The sequence below is a fragment of the Colias eurytheme genome, chromosome 5, assembly GCF_061535395.1.
Source record: "Colias eurytheme isolate Ceu_HAF_F1 chromosome 5, ilColEury1 Martin Lab GWU primary, whole genome shotgun sequence".
NCBI lineage: Eukaryota > Metazoa > Arthropoda > Insecta > Lepidoptera > Pieridae > Colias > Colias eurytheme.
Genome location: NC_142984.1, coordinates 6192885 through 6215730, shown reverse-complemented (window position 1 = coordinate 6215730; position 22846 = coordinate 6192885). Strand labels below are relative to the sequence as shown.

The 22846-nt window shown below is 29.5% G+C and overlaps 1 protein-coding gene across 4 annotated transcripts in view; it reads right to left on the bottom strand.

Annotated features, from left to right (window-relative positions):
* Nucleotides 1-19057, bottom strand: part of LOC149908491 (peroxidase-like) — a 54308-nt gene extending 35251 nt beyond the window's left edge. For 3 of the 4 annotated variants that reach the window (XM_090101976.1, XM_090101978.1, XM_090101979.1), the window contains exons 1-2: nucleotides 18937-19057; nucleotides 10196-10287 (exon numbers count right to left, since the gene is read on the bottom strand). The gene's annotated coding sequence lies outside the window, so the exon portion shown is untranslated. The remainder of the gene's footprint in view (nucleotides 1-10195; nucleotides 10288-18936) is intronic. The other variant, XM_090101977.1, reaches the window with a different exon arrangement.
* Nucleotides 19058-22846: the final 3789 nt, after the last annotated feature.

The following is a 22846-nucleotide window of genomic DNA, read 5'->3' as shown; positions in this document are numbered from 1 at the left end:
ATGCTTCTTGGTATATTATGTGACATCGATATTTTTATTCTTACGGCATGCTGTTGTTCTTAAAAAATTGAAACCAAAGCGATGCATACAATGTTTAATTTTCTCGCCTAATTTCAATCACAGTAAAAAGAATACGAACAGTAGCAAAACTCCCTACAAAACGTTTAAAACGGCTCACTCACACAAACATACTTATTGACTTGTATGGACAAATCGAACATTTTTCAGGGAGTTTCGTTACTAAATAAGTTTACAATGTTTATTCCTCCTTCGTTATTTTAGTCATAATAGCTGACTGCTGAGCCACTTCTACCCGGAATAACATAATAATTAAACAGGCGTTTAAATTAAATTAATACTCATGAGTCCGGAACTCCAGAATTTGTGTTTCTCACAAACTGTAACCGTTAAATATAATTACAATGCCATAACAAAGTGATTTAATTCAAATTTCAAAGTAAATTCTGTTTACGCACTCTGCTACTCATTACCTAAAATATGTTTAAAGATAAATATTTCAAAAATCTAGACACGCGGCAGCGTGTCAAGCCAAGTTCAAGCGAAGAGAACTGGCGAGCAGCGGCCGTGTGTATATTTACACGAACCATTTCGAGCCACTTTTCACCCCCTTATAACTCGAAAACTATTTAAGTTAAATAAACCAAATTTGGTACATATCAAGAGGACCTCGAGATAAACAAGAACCTTAAATTTCATAAATATAGATTAAACAGTTGCGTAGATATTAATGTCCAAAAATCGCAATTTTTAAGACTGACTGACTTATAGACATATACAAAACCTAACCCACTTCCAGATGACCTAGAAAGTTCAAATTTTGTAATCAACAAGGTAATAGTGAGTGTACAAAGGAAAAAATCAGAAAATACTGAATTTATCTGTATTTAATTTTTTTTTCAATGACATTAATTTTGTTTGTATGGAAAAATGGAAAAGTTTATAAAAATAGAAAATATTATATTCACCATAATAGTGTTAAAATATAGATCAAAACTAATCAGTGGCAGAAAAAAAAATTGAAATCCATCAATAAATGACTGAGATATAGATTATTGAAGTTTACATATTTTAGCGCGAAACATTTGTGGATTCGATGCGCCTCTGACATCACACTCACTCGCGCTAGTATCGCTAGGGCAGATTACTTCGATTGCATGATTTCTTCCGTCACGTCATGGAGTAAGGCGACGATTCTTCTACGACGATCTTTGCATCTTGCCAAAGAAGTTTTACTTCTGACACGTGTGCTCGGCACACACGCTTTTTTCAAACTTTGCCCTTTTTATCTGGAACGGCTGGACCGATTTTGATAGGACTTGCACTGAAAGATAGTAGATGTAACCAAGTAAGGATCTAGATACTAAACTTAGGCAATAGCCTGAACAGTTATACAAAAGTTTTTAAATAATATATTTTTATTGTTAATTAATACCTATTCTTCATCTTGACGTGTGTAAGATTAATTAATGCAATATAATTATTAACAATTAGTGTATTATTATTAATATATTACTAATTAATAAATGTTTATTGATTGCTTATTGTTTGTGGATTTTTAATAAATAATTCACAAAAAAACATCTTTGTTTCTCTTAACTCCTGGGATAGATTTTGACGCGCTTCGATTTACACACATTTTAAATTTTAAATATGGAACTCGCCGCTCGCTTTCACTCGCGGCTTAAAGAAGTATGCGTTAAACTTTGATTATATTAATCAAAGGCGTTAAATTCACACTGGCTGCTTAGAAAATCATGACATTTCTTAAATTACGCAAGAAAAAATAAAAAAAAATCGTTTATAAAAAGCATTAAATACATAAATTAAATCAAATTTGCAAAGTAATTTTCTGTACAAAAAGTAATGATATCCCAACAAAAACATAAATGTAAAAATTGGAGCCAAGTTCAACCGTCGACTTGCCGAAAAAAGAATTGAGATCTAAATGTGTGCCAAGTTCTGTAGACAGTCCAGAAATTTATTTACTAAGATGTATAAAATTCTTAGGTGAACTGAAAACTCAATTGTTTTATTTTCCCTTATAGAACAATGTTTATTCAAAATATGATTTTTTTTTTAATTTTAATAAAAGAATTATTTACACATAGCAAACAACTAATGACCTACTGAACCTCATAATTTGACTTGGCTAGTTTTTACAAGTTTCTAAAATAATAACGTTCAATATCAGCAATTTGAGAAGATATTATATAGATAAACAGTACCTAAAAACTAGCCTGGTTAAATTATGAGGTTCAGTAGGTCATTAGTTGTTTGCTATGTGTAAATAATTCTTTTATTAAAATTAAAAAAAAAATCATATTTTGAATAAACATTGTTCTATAAGGGAAAATAAAACAATTGAGTTTTCAGTTCACCTAAGAATTTTATACATCTTAGTAAATAAATTTCTGGACTGTCTACAGAACTTGGCACACATTTAGATCTCAATTCTTTTTTCGGCAAGTCGACGGTTGAACTTGGCTCCAATTTTTACATTTATGTTTTTGTTGGGATAAACATTACACAGAGGGGTGGCCTTATTGATAAAAGAAAGATCTTCGTTTCGGCCACCCGTTTTAGAAATTAGAACTAAACTAATCTCTTTATTGAAATACTAACACATATTTCTGATCAAAAGAAATATTATTCATCATTTTATAAATAACAATAACATTTACAAATAGTAAAATTATTTATTTTTACCAGCGGTTGAATGCAAAACATTTCTTCAATTACGAAAGTCATTAGTCATAAATCACACTATAAACAGAAACTCATAAACGTATTTTATACTGTGAGCAATAACTATGTAATTACATACATAAGTGCAAAGCAATCATAATATTATTATATCAATACAGAAGTCGGATTGTTCTTTACCTTCTTAGTTACTACACATTAGGTATACAAATATATAATATCTAGTAAGATTTAATAAGAAGTTCACACTTGCACAAAAAAAATGTTTCATTAGGTATTGTTATAAAATTAAGCTATAAAATTAATTGACTTAGCTTTCAAGATTTTATTACCTACTAGCTGTGCCCCGCGGTTTCACCCGCAGTGCTCCGCTCCTGTTGGTCTTAGCGTGATGATATTATAATATAATATAGCCTTCCCCGATTAATGGACTATTGGAAGTACACCGGAAGAATTTTTCAAATCGGACCAGTAGTTCCCGAGATTTGCGCGTTCATACAAACAAAGAAACAAACTCTTCAGCTTTAAAATACATATTAATATTAGTAAAGATTTGCTTTTTAAAAGCTTTGCAATGTTCAACGATCATACAATCTTGCTTTCGGATAGTATTTTTGGGCAATCGTGAAAAAATACTGTCACAAAATTTCAGTTTATATTGTAATTACTAGCTTCCCGCTGGCGGGTTCGCTCGCGTGTTTATTATCTTGTTATCGCGCGAATGTGGTTACTCCGACAATTTTAATAAATAGCTTTCCTCTCAGGCTGTTAAACAGACGATAAACATAGGTATAACCAAATCAGTATCGGTTACATTATATTTACCTATGTCATAGATAATGTAAATATTTAACATAAATACATTCAAATAACATATTGTGTTTATTTTCCTTGAATATTTTACACCTTTTATTTAATAAAAGAAAATAATATGAGATCAAGTCATTCGTTTTATCATATTCGGCACACAAAACTTTGAAGGATCAACTTGAAATACATATCTTATAAGTTTCGTTATTAATACAACCCTCGGAATCGGAAGCATACATAACCATAATGGTGGGTCAAAAGATATTACAGAATAAGGTATATATGCGTATCTTGTTAACATCTACATTCTATACATATTCGCAGAAGGGTAAAACCATGCATATGTTGCCAATTATGGCTAAGTCCTATGAAATATAGGGGACCGGAACATTGCACATATCCATACTATATTCTTCAAACTTTGAACTACTAAGGAATAATTTTAATTCTATGTGAGTGTCCAAAGACAGTGTTTTTTGATCGCTGCAACTACAAGGCACAGGGAGACATAATAATATATGAGTTTATCATAATATTCTTAATTCGATATCCATACTTCCATACTAATATTATAAATGTGAAAGTAACTCTGTCTGTCTGTCTGTTACTCAATCACGCCTTAACTACTGAACCAATTTGCATGAAATTTGGTATAGAGATATTTTGATACCCGCGAAAGGACATAGGATAGGTTTTATCCCGGAAATCTATGCGGGTTTTTCTTTGACTGTGCGGGCGAAGCCGCGGGCGGTAAGCTAGTTCGATATAAAATTTATAGTTATTACTTTCCAACGTGCTTTTCGCGCTAATTTGCCAAACGACGCAGTAGGCCATTGGGAATTGATTATTTCATTTGCCGAACGAACAAAGTTTAATAAAATAAATGTCACTTAAATGAGAGTTAATGCGGCTGAAAATTGTCCTAGTTCTGAGACAGTGAAGTTACAGATCTAAAACAAAATTTCAACGAATCAATTACAAAAAAAAACCGTTCTCATGGTCTTATAAATTAATTATACCAGATTTTGACAAAGAAATGTGGTATAAAATAAACAAATAAAATATGAGAAATATTAATTAGTAATTCGAGAAATCCTAGGAAAATTCGTTTATTCGCTTATTTCTAAATTATAATTTAATAACATTTAATAACATAATATCGATAATTTGTTAAATAAATTCCTTCTTATTTTATCTATATCACATCACATTACAGTAGTGTTCTATAATTAACTTTCTTTACAATGCCTTCGCGTGAACCTTCTTTCATTTCCACGATATATTTCTTGGAATTGTGTTAAGTTGCACGTTCTTTAACGCAATCCATTGTTTTTATACTAATATAGTCATGAAACAAATCCATAATCTATATCTATACTTATAATATTATAAAGCTGAAGAATTTGTTTGTTTGTTTGAACGCGCTAATCTCAGGAACTACTGGTCCGATTTGAAAAATTATTTCGGTGTTAGAAAGTCCATTTATCGACGAATACTATAGGCTTTATATCATCACGCTAAGACAGGAGCGGAGCACTGCAGCGGGTAAATTCGCGGGTATTGCTAGTGTATGTAGTAAAGCTACATGAATAGGTAAGGCTAACCTCAAATAGGACGCGTGATCTAATCCTTTAATATATTATCGTCTAGGGAAGAGATTATAGTGTAAAATATAGACTTGTGAAAAGCAGCTGCGTTACACGCTTGTTAGATATCGATTGATACTCTACTGTAACATTCGGACGATCCAATCATACTCTTAGATTTTGCTCGGCCAATATCAGTTTTATTGTTGGGTTTTCTATAGAAATCTTTCTGAGACTCATACAGAAAAACAGTATCTACGCTTTTTTTAATCCATTTGATAAAATTGTTAAGAACAATGTAGATTCAGGACAGTTCCTAAAAGTGTGACCGGGTACCTACAACCTATAAATTTATTTCAAAATTAGAGTTTAATTCTGCTCCTAATTAGTAGTCTTATCTAAATTATTGATATATTCACACAGAGTATAAAAAATAGAAAGTTAATCTAACAGTGTATCTATTTTGAATTAGTTAACAGATACGATATCATAGGCATAAATTAAAAATTGTAAATTCTTACGTTACGCTATTTAAAACTGTGAACGTTATGTTATGTAAGAAAACACCAGTTACGTGATACTGGGGCAATACGTAATGGTCACGACCTTATTTCACCGTGATTGGTTTTTGATCCCACAAGACATTACAAGGTCAGTATTTAAAACACGTCTTAAGTCCTTTAGGCAAGAAAAAGTTGATAAGTTACATGTCATAAATGAAATGATAAGTGGTTTACGTTTAGAAAGGTATTTCCGATGTTACTCAATTTTTAATAATATAAAAAATTAACATTAAAAAAATCGCAATCGGTACTAAGTTTTGAAATATATAATTATTATTAAATACTTTACGGAAATACAAGTAGAATCCTGTCATAAAACATTTTAATTTTTGTAGAATATCATAAATTTTAAAATATTTGTATAAATAATATATATTTATTTGATTCCACCGAGGCCCGAGGGAATACTTAAATAATGAGATGGGAACCCTTTAAATTTAATATTATTATATTAATATCTGAAATCTGAGTTTGAGGCACTTAATATTGCTATCGCTGAAACGCGACAATCACTTTGAATTTCGCATCGTCACGTTTTCAATCAATTTATTATAGTTATGTGTTAGTAATGCAACTATTTATTGTCTTATATTATTTTATAATTTAATGTTGTTTTTTCTCTTCTCGCTGTAGAGTTTACAATTAAAATTGTCAGTTTGTGTAATTTATATTTGCATGTTGTGAATACCTATAATTGTTTGTTACATTTAGAATAAGTCTGTAATACAATAAGTCTGTAATTAATAATTAATGAAACAATGTAAACAAACGTTGGTATTTCTAATAAATAAATAAATAAATAATGATGAAGGGAAAGATCTCTGACATTAATTAATGATCCTCACCTTAAAATTTTCCACTTACTTGTTAGACTTTGTATTTTTGTATGAAGTACTGAGTGTTAAAATGTTATACAATAACATAACTATATAAGTTCATTTCTAACAAAAATCTGCATCTGCTTGGCTAATAATATTTTATATTAATAAATCACATTTAAAAGAGGTTGTATTCTTTCAGTAATGTTTAAATTTGCCTGCCTTATCAAATAATTCGATCAACTATAGTTGATTGAATTATCAACTTTAATAACATTTAAATGCTATTGTTTCCAACAAAAACTTCTTAATATATAAAATCATATTCACCAATTCATAATAATTTATGCTATAAAGTTTTGAACAAAGTTAATTAACTAGGGTTATGTTACATAAGTATACAATAATAATATTATACAACATAGTTTTCAAACATATACAAAATACAACCTTTAAACTTCGATTGCTTTGCTTCGATATTATTGAAGGGAATTCTAATTATTATACTTTACATTTAGCAAGATAAAGTAAACCATTCCTTATGAAACAATGATTTATGTAACATTATTTTAAAGATTGTAATATTTATGATGGTTCTTTAAAAACCGCTTTCGTTATTCATTCACTTGAACGCAGACTTTATTATTCAGTGTTTCAGATTCAGTCTCGTCACTTATCTTATTCGATATTATGAAAACACATTTTCACATTAATAATGTATTTCGGCAATCGTCAAGATATTGTTGAATTATTAGAATAGCAGAATATTACATTTAAATAACGTTGATATTGTTCTATACAGTTTAACTACGATTATTAGCATAGTTGGATCAAAATTATGACAATGTTTAGTAAACAAGTGTCTTTCATCGGCTGAAACCTAATTTTCATTCTATTTACTGCGTAAATTGGATTTCTGATAGACAATAGAATGCTATATCCCTCAACTACTTTAAGCCGGATATTACAGCTGACATTGGCTAATATCCCATACATATTAGCTGTTCAATTGTTGTAAATTAGCATAATTGATAATTTCGCAATTTCAGTTAGTGTGACGTGATTTAGCTTTTATAATGTGTACCTTTTATAAAATAAAGTTGTTCAATTTTAGTTATAAAAAAATAAAATGTGACTATTAAAATGTAATATTTGTAACAATATATCCTTTATGATGTTACTGGTCCCTTATCCTTTCCCTAACCCTTCCAACTACCAACTAAGCTAGCAACCCATTTGCAGAGGTTAGCTTTGCAAATGTGCATAGGAGGAGGTGATCGCTTTTCATCAGACGAGCCAAAACCCTGTTTACCAGCCCAAGTTTAAAATATTTTTAACATCAAAATTAATTTTTACGTTTATTCCTCATACTACTAGGACTTTGATTATGATTAAGTACGTTTTATTCAAACGAATAGAAGTGCTTGGGCTGAAATTTATGCAGATTGATAATATAAAAGGGGTACATGTAAATTTAGGGACTTTTAAACAGTATATACATATTCATCAATCGTTTTTCTGCTTGTTTTGTTCGAGCATAACAAGATAAAGCCGTGTATTAATAAAAATTAAGGATCGCTCATGGTCTACGATGTAATATCATACTATTTTTTAACCGACTTCAAAAAAAAGGAGGAGGTTATCAATTCGGCCGGTATGTTTTTTTTTTTTTTTTTTTTTTTTTTATGTATGTACACCGATTACTCCGTGGTTTCTGAACCGATTTACGTGATTCTTTTTTTGTTCGATGCGGGATGGTGTCGAATTGGTCCCATAAAAATTTTATTCGGATAGGCCCAGTAGTTTTTATTTTATGAGCATTTTTGTCTGTATTTGTAAATGTTGCAAGTGCAAGTTTGAAGTCGGTTGTTTTTAACGCAGTTATTGACTTGTATGCTTTAACATCGTCCGCTGCTCGTTTTAGCGTCACATTTTCTACATTACGATCCTGGAGGCACTTTTATATGGAGAAATCTGTGATATTGGAAATAGAGTTATTCTTGTCACGAGTAGGCACGGAATGTGTTATTGCTCAAAGCAAAACATTTCGGGAATCAAGTCTGCTGGTACAGTGATATTTTTTAAAGATACGATTATTATTAAGTTCTGCTGAGAGCACTTTTGTTGTTTTATAAACGCCTTATTTTTCTATTTCATTAATATCCTACCATATAGAATAGTAAAAATGGTTCATTAATTTATTATAACACACAATATTTTGTAGCCTTTATTCCAAGTACATTTATGACATGCATTTATTGTAAAAATTTAAGACATATTTAACTCTTCATTGCACGTTACATAACATTTACTACGAGAACTACTAATAGATTTAGAAAATATCACAATGCAGTATATCTATATTTGGACTTTGAAGCTTTGACTTCCCTACCTACGCTCTTCTTTGACGCTAAGTTTATTAGACAACCTCTTAAAACACATGTCCGTAAACCGTCAATGTATATTCAATTATATATTCACATTGCAGACTATCATTAATGATAATCATATTCATTAATATGTTAAACTATCAACGAAGTTTGACACTAACGATATAATGGTTGTGAAATTAGAAGGGAAAGCACGCGGAAGGTTTCGGAAGCGAAGTTGCAAGTTGCAAACCAATATCGATCCAGAATAATAGTAAGCTTGATTGAAACGAGAATATCCATTATAGTATGTAATGATTATTCAATTTGTAATGAGCACGCAATCATTCTAACAATGCTTTAGAAAAAACTAAGTGAAAAAGGCCGCTTCCTATTAAATAGGCTCAAGTTTGATATATTTTGTATTTTATTGGAATGGGCTTTCGCTGTAAGAGCAATTTTATTACAAAAACTAATTTATAATTTTTTACCAATAATGAGCTACTTATAATAATTCACCTAAACGATATTGGTAAATCTATATCTACTAATATTATAAAGCTGAAGAGTTTGTTTGTTTGTTTGAACGTGCTAATCTCAGGAATTACCGGTCCGATTTGAACAATTCTGTCGGTTTTAGTTAAAGTTAAAGTTCGATAAAGGCTATTATATAAGTAATCACGCTAAACCAATAGGAGTGGAGCAATGCGGGCAAATTTGCAAGACACAGCTAGTTCATAAATAGTCAATAATTTAACATAATAACATTTATCTATAATAACTCAGTTTAATAAAATAGACTTAATACGCTTTAATGAAATTGCAAATATTATAATGTCCAAAATAGCCATAATAATGTATTTTATAATATTGTTATTTTTAATTATTGCTACCAATGAATGTATTTTCATTGTTTTGTATTGTCGCTTTATTTTATAGGTATCGTAACTTTTATGTCCCTGGTCACTGAACCGTTAGAATGTTGTAACAATCACTCCTTGTTTATTCAATTTTAATCTAATTTGATTGAATAAACTAGAGCTAAGGCTTTGTAGAATTAATTACAATGCAACGCTAATAATATAAACAGTGCAATTCACACAAACGTTTATTGTATTAAGATGAAATCCATACTAATATTATAAATGCGAAAGTAACTCTGTCTGTCTGTTACTCAATCACGCCTTAACTACTGAACTAATTTTCATTTGGTATAGAGATATTTTGGATACCCGAAAAAGGACATAGGGTACTTTTTACCCCGGGAAAGCTGCGGTTGGAAAGCTAGTTTATAATACATAATAATAAACGTTAAGTATACTTACAATTTTACTTCCGAAGATAACTAAGGAATCGATCTTATTAGAATTCTTGTTTTGCTGGGGACTCCTTAATACCCCTTTAATAAGGGACGTACCTGTAATAATATAATCAAACTTATAGAATTATGCCAAAACAAACAAATTTAGGTTTATTATTACGACTAACATTATGACGTATGCTCATAATAACTAAAGATAGTATCGAAAAGAGTAAAATCAATTGCCATAATATAATATCTAAACAAAATACAAGAAAACTTCAAATATCCAATTACCTACACAAATAAACACAAAGAACTCAAAACGTGAACCTTAAATCACTTTTAAATTAATATGAAAATAATAAATAAAGTAAATCCATATTTAGAAAACAAAGAAATGGAAACATGCAATACAAACTTTGTCACTATCTAAGTTCCATTATTTTTTTAGTACTTCAAATAAGCGTCTCCATCGAACCCGGAATGGTACGCCATAATGTTTTATGAAGCATTTCTTCCTGAACTCATAACCTTATCTTTATCTAGCATTACTAATCGTAAAGAGATGTGGAAATTGTTCGCGCCTGTCGAGTTAACTTCTTCCACCACAAATAAAAAAAATAACAGTTCTAAATTTGAATTTGTTTTTTTTTCTAATTGTTTTTCTATAGTGGCAACTCCCGATCTCTGTGATGACGAATTTTGCCAATGACAATTTTTGAACAGATAATATCAGAGACTAATTCGAATTTCAAATTCGAATGCAAAATCACATTTTATTACCTAGGTATGTCATTCTGTTGTATGGCATCGCAAATATCGTTAACTCGTTGCAGTTATTGTTACAGTGGTCAGTGTGAGATTTATGTTAAAACCAAGAAAAACGTTGGCATTTATTATCTGTGTCTTATTGTAAAACATATAAAAACAATTACCTATCTCATGATAAAAACCGATGCCACACATTTTATTACGTCGCGGTCGGCCGCGGCGGTAGAAGTAAGTATTAATAATATATCCATAGAAAGTATGTACAATGTACGTATTTCGCTTATTCTAATTAATTTTAACTTAAAAAGTTTAATGAGAAAACAAACACAAAGGAGGTTGTAAATATGTCTCATACTAAATGTAAAAATAAGTCACGTATATCTATTTAAGTAAGTACATATTATAATAATCTTCTTCTTCTTCTTCTTCTATTATAGTAATCTGTAAATTAAGGTAGGTAACTGACTGAAATTGTTGAAGAATTACTTTTTTTACTCTACCTTCAATTTAGTCCTCTTCAATGTCTATAATGTCGCGTGTGTTCTTGTTTTATACCTAGTTTGTTTTATATTTCGAGGAAAATGGACATGGCGGAGGCACTATTGAAATTTGAAGGGAAACCATTTACAAAGATAAGAAAAAGACTAACATACTACGTAGGTACATCGTACAGCTATAATTGGGGTAAGTACCATTTCTATTATAATAAAGACATTATCGTGATTCGTAATAACAACTCATACTCTAGAAATTATTAAACCGCTTATTGTTTTGCTTTTTCTTTTGAAAATGACAAAAAAGTTCGTATTACAACCTCAAGTGAAATTACAATAAGATAGGCCGGGATAAAATAATAATTTATTATATAATTGTATATAATAAAGAATATTTTATTTTAAGATAAAATTAATGAACATTCAGGGTAGGTACTCATTTTTCTTATGAATTAAATTTATTATTTAAATGTGTAGGTAGGGTATATAAAAATTGCTAGGTATATACTTACGCCCGCCGCGGCCGTTATGTATGTATTAAATAATCTTCACTATTTAAGTTCTTAAAAAAACAGTTACACAGTTAATCAGATTTATCTTCTAGGTACCTAATTCAAAATTTAGACATTGCAGTATTACATAAATAGTTTTTATTGTAAAGCCGTAATAAAACTATGACGTGTAACAAAATTGCACTTTTACTTTTTTGCAATAAACATTAAGATTAAGTTTGTGGTAACATTATTACATACCTATATATACTATGTATTTTTATACACACAAAATAATGCATTCACGCTAATAATTGTATCATTATTTCTCAAGGATCTTTAAAATTCCAGTTAAAATTTCATTAACAAAATGTCTATTTTAGCTGTCTAACTAAATAAAAAGAACACTTGCCCATTACAGCTGACAACCACAACGTGTACCAAAAGACGATGAGCTTCACAAAAACACATGCCGAATTACGTCTCGACGTTTCGCCATAATAAAATAAGCAGCGAAACATAACAAGTAGGTAAATCGATTTACATCTCGTGTGAACAGCTACAACACGTGCAATCAAAAATATCTGAAAGACTCACTAAATTACATCTATAACCTTATTTAATGACAATCTGTTTTTGCGGTAATAGTTAGGTTGATTTAGATTATAGCTGCACTATTAACTATTCTGTGATTATAGTTGCGATAGTGTGGGTATTTGCTTGTTGGTGTTGAAAGGCGACATCGAGAGTGCGTCAAAATAAAAGTTAAATTTGGGGATACTGTTAAAAATTGTCTCAAACAATAGTAAACAATAATACTCATATTCGCCGTTCTGATAATAGGAAATCAAATAATTTATAATATAAAAGCAATGTATTTTCTTAAGAGTGTAATAAACCTTAATGATTTGTAGGGCTTTTATTTATTCATTGTTGTGAATTTATATTTCAATCTTTCAAATGGAAATATTCGAAATTGTTTTCACTTATACGCATATTGATTTTTAAGAAACATGTTCTTAGAATGGGTTGAATGCCCATAAATATGTCTCGATTTGAAATAGCAACTTTAGAAAATCAAACAGAAAACAGACATAAAACTCCCAATGGAATACTCTACACTCTATGATCTATCCCGAGGCAATTAAGGTTTAAACTTCACCAAACAAAAACAATATTCCGCACTATATTATATAAATTTAATGGTACTTTTCCATAAATACCTCACCTTGTCCATCAATCGAATAACAGTGATCTTGAATCAATTTGTAAACACGCAAACGCAATTGTTTTGAAAATATGTAGTTTAGTATAATAAAATCTTAACCTTATCATCATTCTTGAATCACAACAATGTTGTTGGAAAAAATTAATGCGGTAATGATATAATGCCAATTGCTATTGAGATTACTTATTTAAAAAATCATTTTGTTATTGAACTTCAGAAAATAGTACCAAAGATTACCTTTAAATAGTAGAAGTAGGCAAAGGCATTGAATTTATTTGCTGTAGCACAGATGATAATATTATGCCATATTGCCACATTAAACTGCGTCAAATAATTATGATAATAATATGTAAAAACATTTTAACTCCCGACTTGTTCTAATATATCTCAAACTAAAGTAATCAAACAAACATTATGCAAATATTGTTCAATAATATTATCGGAAAATTAGATAGTATGTTCATAATTATTGTGAGAAAAAATACATATACATACCATGTGGTTATGAAGCTACATAGCTCATCAAACTTGATAAGTACTGTAACGATACAAATTCCGATCTTTCGAACCGCACAAGCCACCCAAAACCAATTTTCTACTCACTTCAAAAAACACATTACTCTTAATTATTTACACTTAATCTTATGCAACACTTATTTGCGTGTTACCCACTCATTTGCATCTCTGGAGGCTGGCAGTTCAATCAGTAGCAAGATCTTTCACAACTTTATTTCCTATCACCCGTAACCATGTCGAGGAGAAACGTGCGAACATTCAAAATAATACGCCATTGTTATTTATAACAATCTTTCGATCATTACTGTATCGCTGTATAATTGACAATGCAACTTAGAACGAATAGCCGCTACATCCGAAATGCAAACATTTTTTTTGTGTTAATGGTGCATGGTCATTGGTCATCAACTAAAATATATTATAGACTTTAATTTTATTTTTTTTACTTTAACGGTAATATTTTCCAAACCACCGTCCGCGTCGCATAGAGCTTCACAGCTCGATACAATGTTAGAAACGAATTTTGTAAACATTTATGTGGCACGACCGCACGAGTAACTTCTAATAATTTTGGCTTATAATTTTTATAAATAAAACAATGTTAGTATATTTTTTAATAATAATATTATGACTCTAAAATGAAATTACAAGTTTAGATTACCTTGACGCGTTGCAGTTATTTGTTTACGAAACAGACCCACATAGATAAAACAAATGCATTTTAGTACTCCTTTTCTATTTCCTTTTTCATTATTTCCGTACACCCACATAATATTTTAAAATAAGGAATTTTGTTCCAATAAAAATTAAGATAAATATAGGTCATACAAAATAATCGAGATTTGTAAATGTAATGAATATCGATCGAATAAGTAATGAATGAAATTCAGCAAGCATTTAACAAAATTACCGTTCACCTAACAATAACGCTCTCACATCTACATCATGGTATGTAGGTACTATAATTATTTATTGTAGAACACCTCCACAATTTGTCAACTTACAGTAACTGCCTACTCTACTTTCGAAATGCGTAAAATTTACAATTGAATCAAATTGCTTGTATTGCGCTATGCAGTTAGTGTTTTTTGTTTTTTTGGTTTACAATAAGTTATATCATGTGTCATTAAAACTATGTATACCTAGTACTCTCTATAAAAATTTTCGCAACTTCAAAAATAAATAAAATATAAGTAGGTACAATTAAATATAACATTATAAGCGACTGTTGAGTACCAACTTCGTACTTTTACAGTTTTTATTTAATTCAACTTCACTATGTAGATATATTATAAAAACAGTATTGTAAATTTATTTAATATTTATTAAATAATTTTAATTAATTGAATAAACGCAAAGTATAGTAATCGTTAGGATTTATGTATTAAAATTGAGTGTACTCAGTTGGTTCTCTTACCCTATACAAATAGTTTCGTAAGTTAATTTTACTATATTTATGTAGCTTAGCCAACATAACTGGGTAGGCAATATATAAATCAAGGCGCAGTTGAAATTAACTGTAATTTTAACAACACCTTGATCTTTTTTGTAGTAGGTACACGATTAACGTCAATCAATTAAAATACTTAATTAGAAAAATGCCACACCTTTTGAATCCATCGCCTTGAGGTTTTCAAATTTACTAGAAACAATTTAGATTAACTCATTATTGAAATGCCTCCTTGGCCCAGTGAATTAATATAGAAATTGTAAATAAATTTAGTTAAATAGATAATGCAGTAATTCACACACTTTATTAACTCCTTACGTTGACTTTTCACTCTTTCGTCTATCCTAATAAAATAAAACCAAAATTTGAGCTGAAATCGTTCCACCTGTTCCGATATATTATCGAAAATACGGTATTGACTTTTCTGGGATATTTGGTGTCTAGACTCAAGAACTATTCAGAGATTTATCAACCTTAAGGCTGCAGTCTAGCAAAATTGCGTTTTCAACAAGTTATTTGACAATTTTTTCCCGGCTAATGAAATGATAAACTGAATTTTTTTTTCTTGTTTATCAATTAGTGTTATATACGCAATGCGCGTGAATTTTTTCACATTTATAAAGTTACTTTATGTTACCTTAATCAGGCCTTCAAGATAAGTCTCTTTCCCCCAAAATCATTTCGAGCTAAGTTTGTGCACTCACTACGTTGCAACCGATTACAATTTACATAATCTGATCAGCGCATTATTATCCTTATATAGTCGTTATTAAAAACTGCTGAATACAATTGCCGAAAAACTTATGATTTTCTTAATTAGAGCGTTATAAATTCATTAAATTTCCCATTTTTTGCCTTACAAAATCGATTGATAAATACTGCTAAAAGTTATTTTTTCCATTAATTTATTCGAGTTGGTTGAAGACCAATGTGTATTAATCCTTTAAAAAAATTTTTTTTTAATTTTGATAATTCTTTAAATATTAAAAAAATATTTAAAATAATAAGGAAAAATCCTAGCGAATTTCTTTAGTCGCGCTCCTTGGGCCGGAGCGTTCTGACGTGTGCTCTACGCTCGATTTTCCTTCATACCGAAGTGAAAGTTGCTCTACTTCATTAAATTTAATATTTTTGTTAATTGATTATTTTTATCTTAGTTTTGTGCAAATATTCGTATTTTTAAACATTTGATTTCGATATGGAAAATAAACGAAAAAAATACGCGTGTAACTACTAGAAAAAAAATTATCTTCGAACATAAAGTTAATGAAACCAAATAGATTGCAAAGGTGATTGGCAACAATTTCTTTATTTTACGGGGTGTCAGTAAAGGGATGTATATTTCTTTAAAACTAAAGTAAGCTCATAAATTTTCTTATAATATAATTTTTTTGAAGTTCCAAAAATGTTTTTTTTTTGTAACTTGTATTGAGAACTTGAACTTCCCAAGTTCATCCGGGGAAATCCCCATACGGGGAAAATGATTTGTTTACTCCAAAATTGATCCGAGGTGTTTTAATTTTTTCTTCTAGTCATTTTCAACGTAGCGGCATGTTGTTTGATTATTAATTTTGTAACTTAAATACAGGATGTTGGTTTTATATTCTGATCTTACAGACGCGCTGACAAATTTAGTCCACCATTTCTAGTTTAGTCTAACTACAAAACTACCAAAAAACTCTAAGTACCAATATTAAAACGAATGGATTATCATCACATCATCAAAATTCAGTGGGGTTGAGAACTAAACAAACAGAAGTAACAGAGACGCGAAGAATAAAAAAAGAAGACGAAAACGATAATTCGTTGATGCTTTCCCTTTTCGACGTATTGTTAGGGTACATCACCAATCTGCAAAAAACAAAACTGATGATTCCCAATTGCTGATTAAAAATGAAAAACAAATAATCGACAACAGTGGTGAAAATTTGCTGATCACAATGAAACATCCTTCAGTGGTAGCAGATTTACTCATTTAAAATGTATCGGTGAACAGCGTAAAGGAGAGGAGGACAGGAAAACATTATGAATGTGGATGGTGGATTGTATACAGGGTGTAATCGATAAGTATGTGCAGGCGATTATGACGTTATTATTGCAGGTATCAAAAAACTTAAAACTGATATCGAAATTACTTTACCTAATGAGCAAAATGACAATAATAACTTTTTAAAAGTATAACGAGAAATATCTAAAAAATTTACTTTATACACTCCCATATCAAAAAGGGAAAATGGGACTAGTAGAAGTTAAATGTCTAATTCCGGCAAAAGACATGAATGCGGAAGATGCGGTTAAAAAAAATTTAATATTTGAAATACAATGCAAAAAATAACACTTTTGTCATAGATAAGAATCATGACTATTTTTTCCAAATTCAGGGACAACTAAACGTTGCAGAAGCAGAAGTCTACTTATTTGCTGTTTGGACTGGAGTGAATCATTCGTTAAAAATAGAATATATAAAAAAGTATGTAACGTTTAGGCAAAATAAAATGATGGACCATTATTGGATTTTACATAAATTGCCTACTGTCAGAATTGATTGATTCGAGACTTCAGTATTCGATGCCCATCAAGGACCCATCCTATATCATTCAAGCGATTGAAAAAAAAGAGATAAATCCAGTGCAACCGATAAAGCATCAGAATGCTAGCAAAAGATTTATTAGGTTTATCAATATAAATCTATATATTATACATAATATAATAAATCTGTAGAAGACGCGAAGACTGACATCCGCGCGGACGGAGTCGCGGGCGGAAGCTAGTCAGAAATAAATATCTTTTGTTTTCATTTGCGTATTTTTCTATTTTATAATTTTTTAACACAAACATTACATTTTTTTTATTAAATACAAAATTTGTTTATCCGTTTTATTAGTTAAACTGAACAACTTTCACTAAGAAACTTAGGTCGAAAAAAATGTATAGAGTTATGCATTTTGTATGGAAAGCTTATTTTTTTTTATATTTCGTCCAAATTTCTTTGTAAAAGTTGATCAGTTATATACACATGAAGTTGAAGATATCAATAGAAAGTATTCGCAAATTTTGTGTACTGATAAAAAAAAATCACCCGGTGTAATTTTCACGAAAATTGTTTCAAATTGTCATTTTTGGTACTTTACGAATATTAAATTATACGAATGATTTAATTTTTAAAAATTAAGTGGAGCAACTTTCTCTTAGTACATTTGTATTATTTACATATAGGATGACAGGATGCATTTGTTTGCACTACTAGACCAAGCCCTTAAAACAAATAACACTTCAATTTATTAGTATTTATTTTAGTGTAATACTCCCGTATATATTGTCTAGTAAAATTTAGTGTTTTGGGATTCATTGATGTGAGAGGCATTATATTGGGACATCGGGTAGATAAATTAATAGCTTATAGCTAAATTAGGGATTCATAGAGCCTAATTAATTTGTACTAAATGGCTGGTTTGTAATAAATTATACAATGTCAGTATGAATGCCAGTTCCATTATAAATGTATTACTCTTATTTGACATTTTATGACTAGGTATATAAGTTTAAATATTAGTTTTAGAACCTATGACTTATAAAATTTACAAATAAATAAATACATAGATACCTAATAAAAGTCTTATTCAATAAAATTCATAATTAAAAAATAAAAAGTACATACAACGTGAAAAAATAATAATATATTATTTCTTACATTTCGTAAATCCATAAAATAAATATTAATTATAAGTACAAATACTCCATTTATTAAGCATTTTTCATTATAATTATCAAATAAATTTAAAACTAAAAGAATAAACATAATTAATGACTCACCAGATGAAATTAATTAAACAAAACAAAGTTCACAGTTTCACTCAATCGTTTTTACATAAACGCCTACAACCGACTATACCTCGAACTACAGAGTACTGACATAGCGTATCCGAACTGCACTAAACTATGCGAAAGGCCTTATTTCTGTTTTATACCAAACAAGCGGGGATAATATAAACAAATACAATAAATAAAAGGCACACCTGATAATTATAATGTATTTAAAAAACATCAATTCAACCACAAAATATTAACCTGGTTAATACAATACTTCAACTAATTAGTACAACACTTATTCACATATCTTTATTGAACCTAACAATAATGTAATAATTGGTGTTTATGAGATTCTTATTCATGATTACCCATTCTTGAATATGTTGCTATGTAATTTATTTTATTGTTCTGCTTATAAGTAGGACAATTAACACCTTCAATAATAGTAATACAAATTAGATCTCATAAATAATGATTACATTTATTAGACTTAATTAATGTAATTTTATATAGCAATTTATAATTTATATTGTTTTACAAAAACGTAAAGTGTAAAACATGAAAATAAAATCGATCAAGTTATTAGTTATACCATCAATAAATATTCTTAAAAACAATAGAAAAAATAGTAGTATTCATGTCTGCAATGTTACTTTTAAATTTAGCAACAAATAACACTATAGCACTATAAAACACAAGAAGACCTTCTAGATTTCAACAAATCCATGATAGGTATCTAAACAGTATAACATCTGGTTTTTTTTTATTATATTGGTCGTTATAAATCTTTAACAAGAATGTCCCATTCAAAATATTAGTAAGTATTAAAATATGGAAACAAACAAAAAACAAGATTGTTTTCTGGTTTTCCATTTGTTTTTTATATTGCCTCCCGTAGCGAAGAGCCATGATTTAACTTTATAATGTGGGTAATAACTTTATAATGTGGGTAATAAATGTTTTATGGAATTCGATCCAAAACCAAATTTTGTGGCAAATAAGTTTACATGAACACCAAATATTGAGATAGGGATAGAGCGACAAATTAAATTGTATGGATTTAATTTATTATTAAACTAGCTTTCCACCCGCGGCTTCGCCCGCTTTGTCTAAAACATAATAAATTATATACTAAAACCTTCCTCTTGAATCACTCTATCTATTAAAAAAACCGCATCAAAATCCATTGCGTAGTTTTAAAGATTTAAGCTTACATAGGGACATAGGGACAGAGAAAACGACTTTGTTTTATACTATGTAGTGATGATAATGAAGCAAAAAATAATTGAAATTATATATGGTTTGATGTTTAATATTGGATGTTTGAATAACTAAGTTTGAAATGTACACCGATCGAATTTCAATTTTTGCCTTTATTTTTTAATACTTATATTAATGGAAATCTTTTAATTTGTTCTTTTGTTTGAAAAAATATGGCGCCAATAATAATATGATTGAAAGGAATGCACCTGTTCACATAATTTAAGGATAAAATAATGCTGGTAAATTCATTATGTTTTAAATATTATTTAAGGGCATATAGTGCACTACTATCTTATCTTATATATAAAAATGAATCGCAAAATGTGTTGGTAAGCGCATAACTCGAGAACGGCTGAACCGATTTCGATAATTCTTTTTTTATTATATTCCTTGAAGTACGAGGATGGTTTTTATGTAGAGAAAACGTAAATATGTACCACGGGCGAAGCCGGGGCGGACCGCTAGTTGTTTGATATTTTTAAATTTGTTCTGAATAAAATAAATTAAAATTAATCACATTGAAAATTAAGTAAGTACATTTTATATAGTAGGTATTACCTACTATCTACTGTTTCTTTTTTTTGTGAGCTATTTATATCCACACGATTATTAAATCTTCAATCGATGATATTATGCAAAACGTTTAAAGCAATTCATTATTCAATTCGCAGCGATTACAAGAAAATAATTAGCATTTCTATTTAAGGCTTATTTCGTTATTTATATCATACAGCTTTCACGTGTTACTAACTAATATTTGTGGGAAAGCCCAAACAAATCCACAGACAGCTTATTCAGGTAAATAAGACCCGCAGATTGAATTTATTTCGCAAGTTTATTCAGAGATTGCGGAGACTGTGAGCCTGTGATACTACTAAATGTACCAATAAAGAACACGAGCTAGAAATAAGAAAATAATTAATTCGTTAGTTATAGAATTAATTAAGTAACATCTCCAAATTGGTTTTTAAAATTCAGTTAAAAATCAGAAGCCTAGTTAGCTTATTTTTAAACTATTTTGAATAATTATGATAATATATTATTACGTCATGGAAAGTGCTCCCGAAGAATAAATATACATAATTTAAACAGAATTATAAATTTTGTATTATATAAAATAATGTCTATCGTGCTATATTCCACATATAAAAAAACATTCACAATTTGAGATGTAGAATTTTTGAAATTTTTATTTTGCAAGCCCCTCAAATCGAGGCCTTGTTTTTATGTAGGTAGGTATAGTGCCTACTAATGTTATTTTTTTAAGATTATGACATGTCCATAAAAATCTTGTTTACGAAGCAGAATGTAGAAATATAACTTTATCTAGGAAATATTTATAGTCGACATTTTCTTTATTATTCACTTTTTAAAGATCACCATCACTTTCCTGTACCTATACAGAACAATAATTCACTTTATAACATTGTGGATTGCCAATTGCCTGTTGCCATACTTTCCATCTATCCGCGTGGAAAAAGTATGAAATCAACCACAAATTGGTGAATAAATAACGAGTCAATAGTAAAGGGAAATGCATGATAGATTATCATAATAGGAAGTTGAGGGTGGATCACGTACTCGAGTAAATGATGAAAGGTATAAGGGCCAAAGGGATCGTGACATCGCACAAAGATAAACGATAGAACTGTGGATAGAACGTACCTCCGCTTTATCGCATGAGTTCGGTTCGAAATTCATATGAAATTTCTTGGCTGATGTCTTTCAGAGGGTTTCCATGTTTACGTTAGTCGGAACTTGGATAACAGCGTTTCGTTTATATCAAGCCCTTTTTCATTATATAATTAGCCCATAATTTTTATCTCACGGTTGTAAAAATTCATTACACGGATTAATAAATCTAGATATGGATGATAATTATTATTGTTCATAGGGTAAAGTAAATACGACTCAAATGTATAGGTAATAAAAGGTAAAGGAAAGATGGGAAAGTATCTGTTCTTAAAAATAGTCATTCAAACAAGAACAATTGAAGTAGGTACAAAATTACTTGAATTAGACTTTAAATTCGAAGAAGACTAAAAGTAAATATGGATGATTCTTCGTGATATTCTGAGCAAAACGTTAGACTTCGTTATAGCAACCTTTTCTGGAAATGGTTGCTATAAAAGGTGAAAAATTCATAATACTTTATACAAAATGAACATGTTATTTTTAACGTGTTACGGGCCTCCGCGGCTGTGAAGTTCGTAATAATAATTAACGTCGACTAATGATTATTATATGGGTGATTATACAAAAATGGGGTAACTCGATGTCATCAGCCAATTTAAAGAAATTCTTATTATATTTTATTCAAATAACAATCTATTTTAAAACAATGAAGCGTCCTTTATTTGGTCACTCAATTTCACTTCTTTATTTAAAATACAAATGAATAAAAATAATAAATTAATACCTCAAACGTCAGTACTTTGGCATGTCACAACTCCGAAAACCAACAATCAAGTGACTATCGTTTAAACATTATCATCGATTTAAGAAAACTTACTAATTCACTACAATCTTTGATGTACATAGTATTATATACTACAACTTTCATAACGCAATGTTTTCCATTTTATTTAAAAAATAAAATTAAACTTTGTCATCGTTTTCACTAGTCAGTCCGTTGTGTGTTTTTTAAATT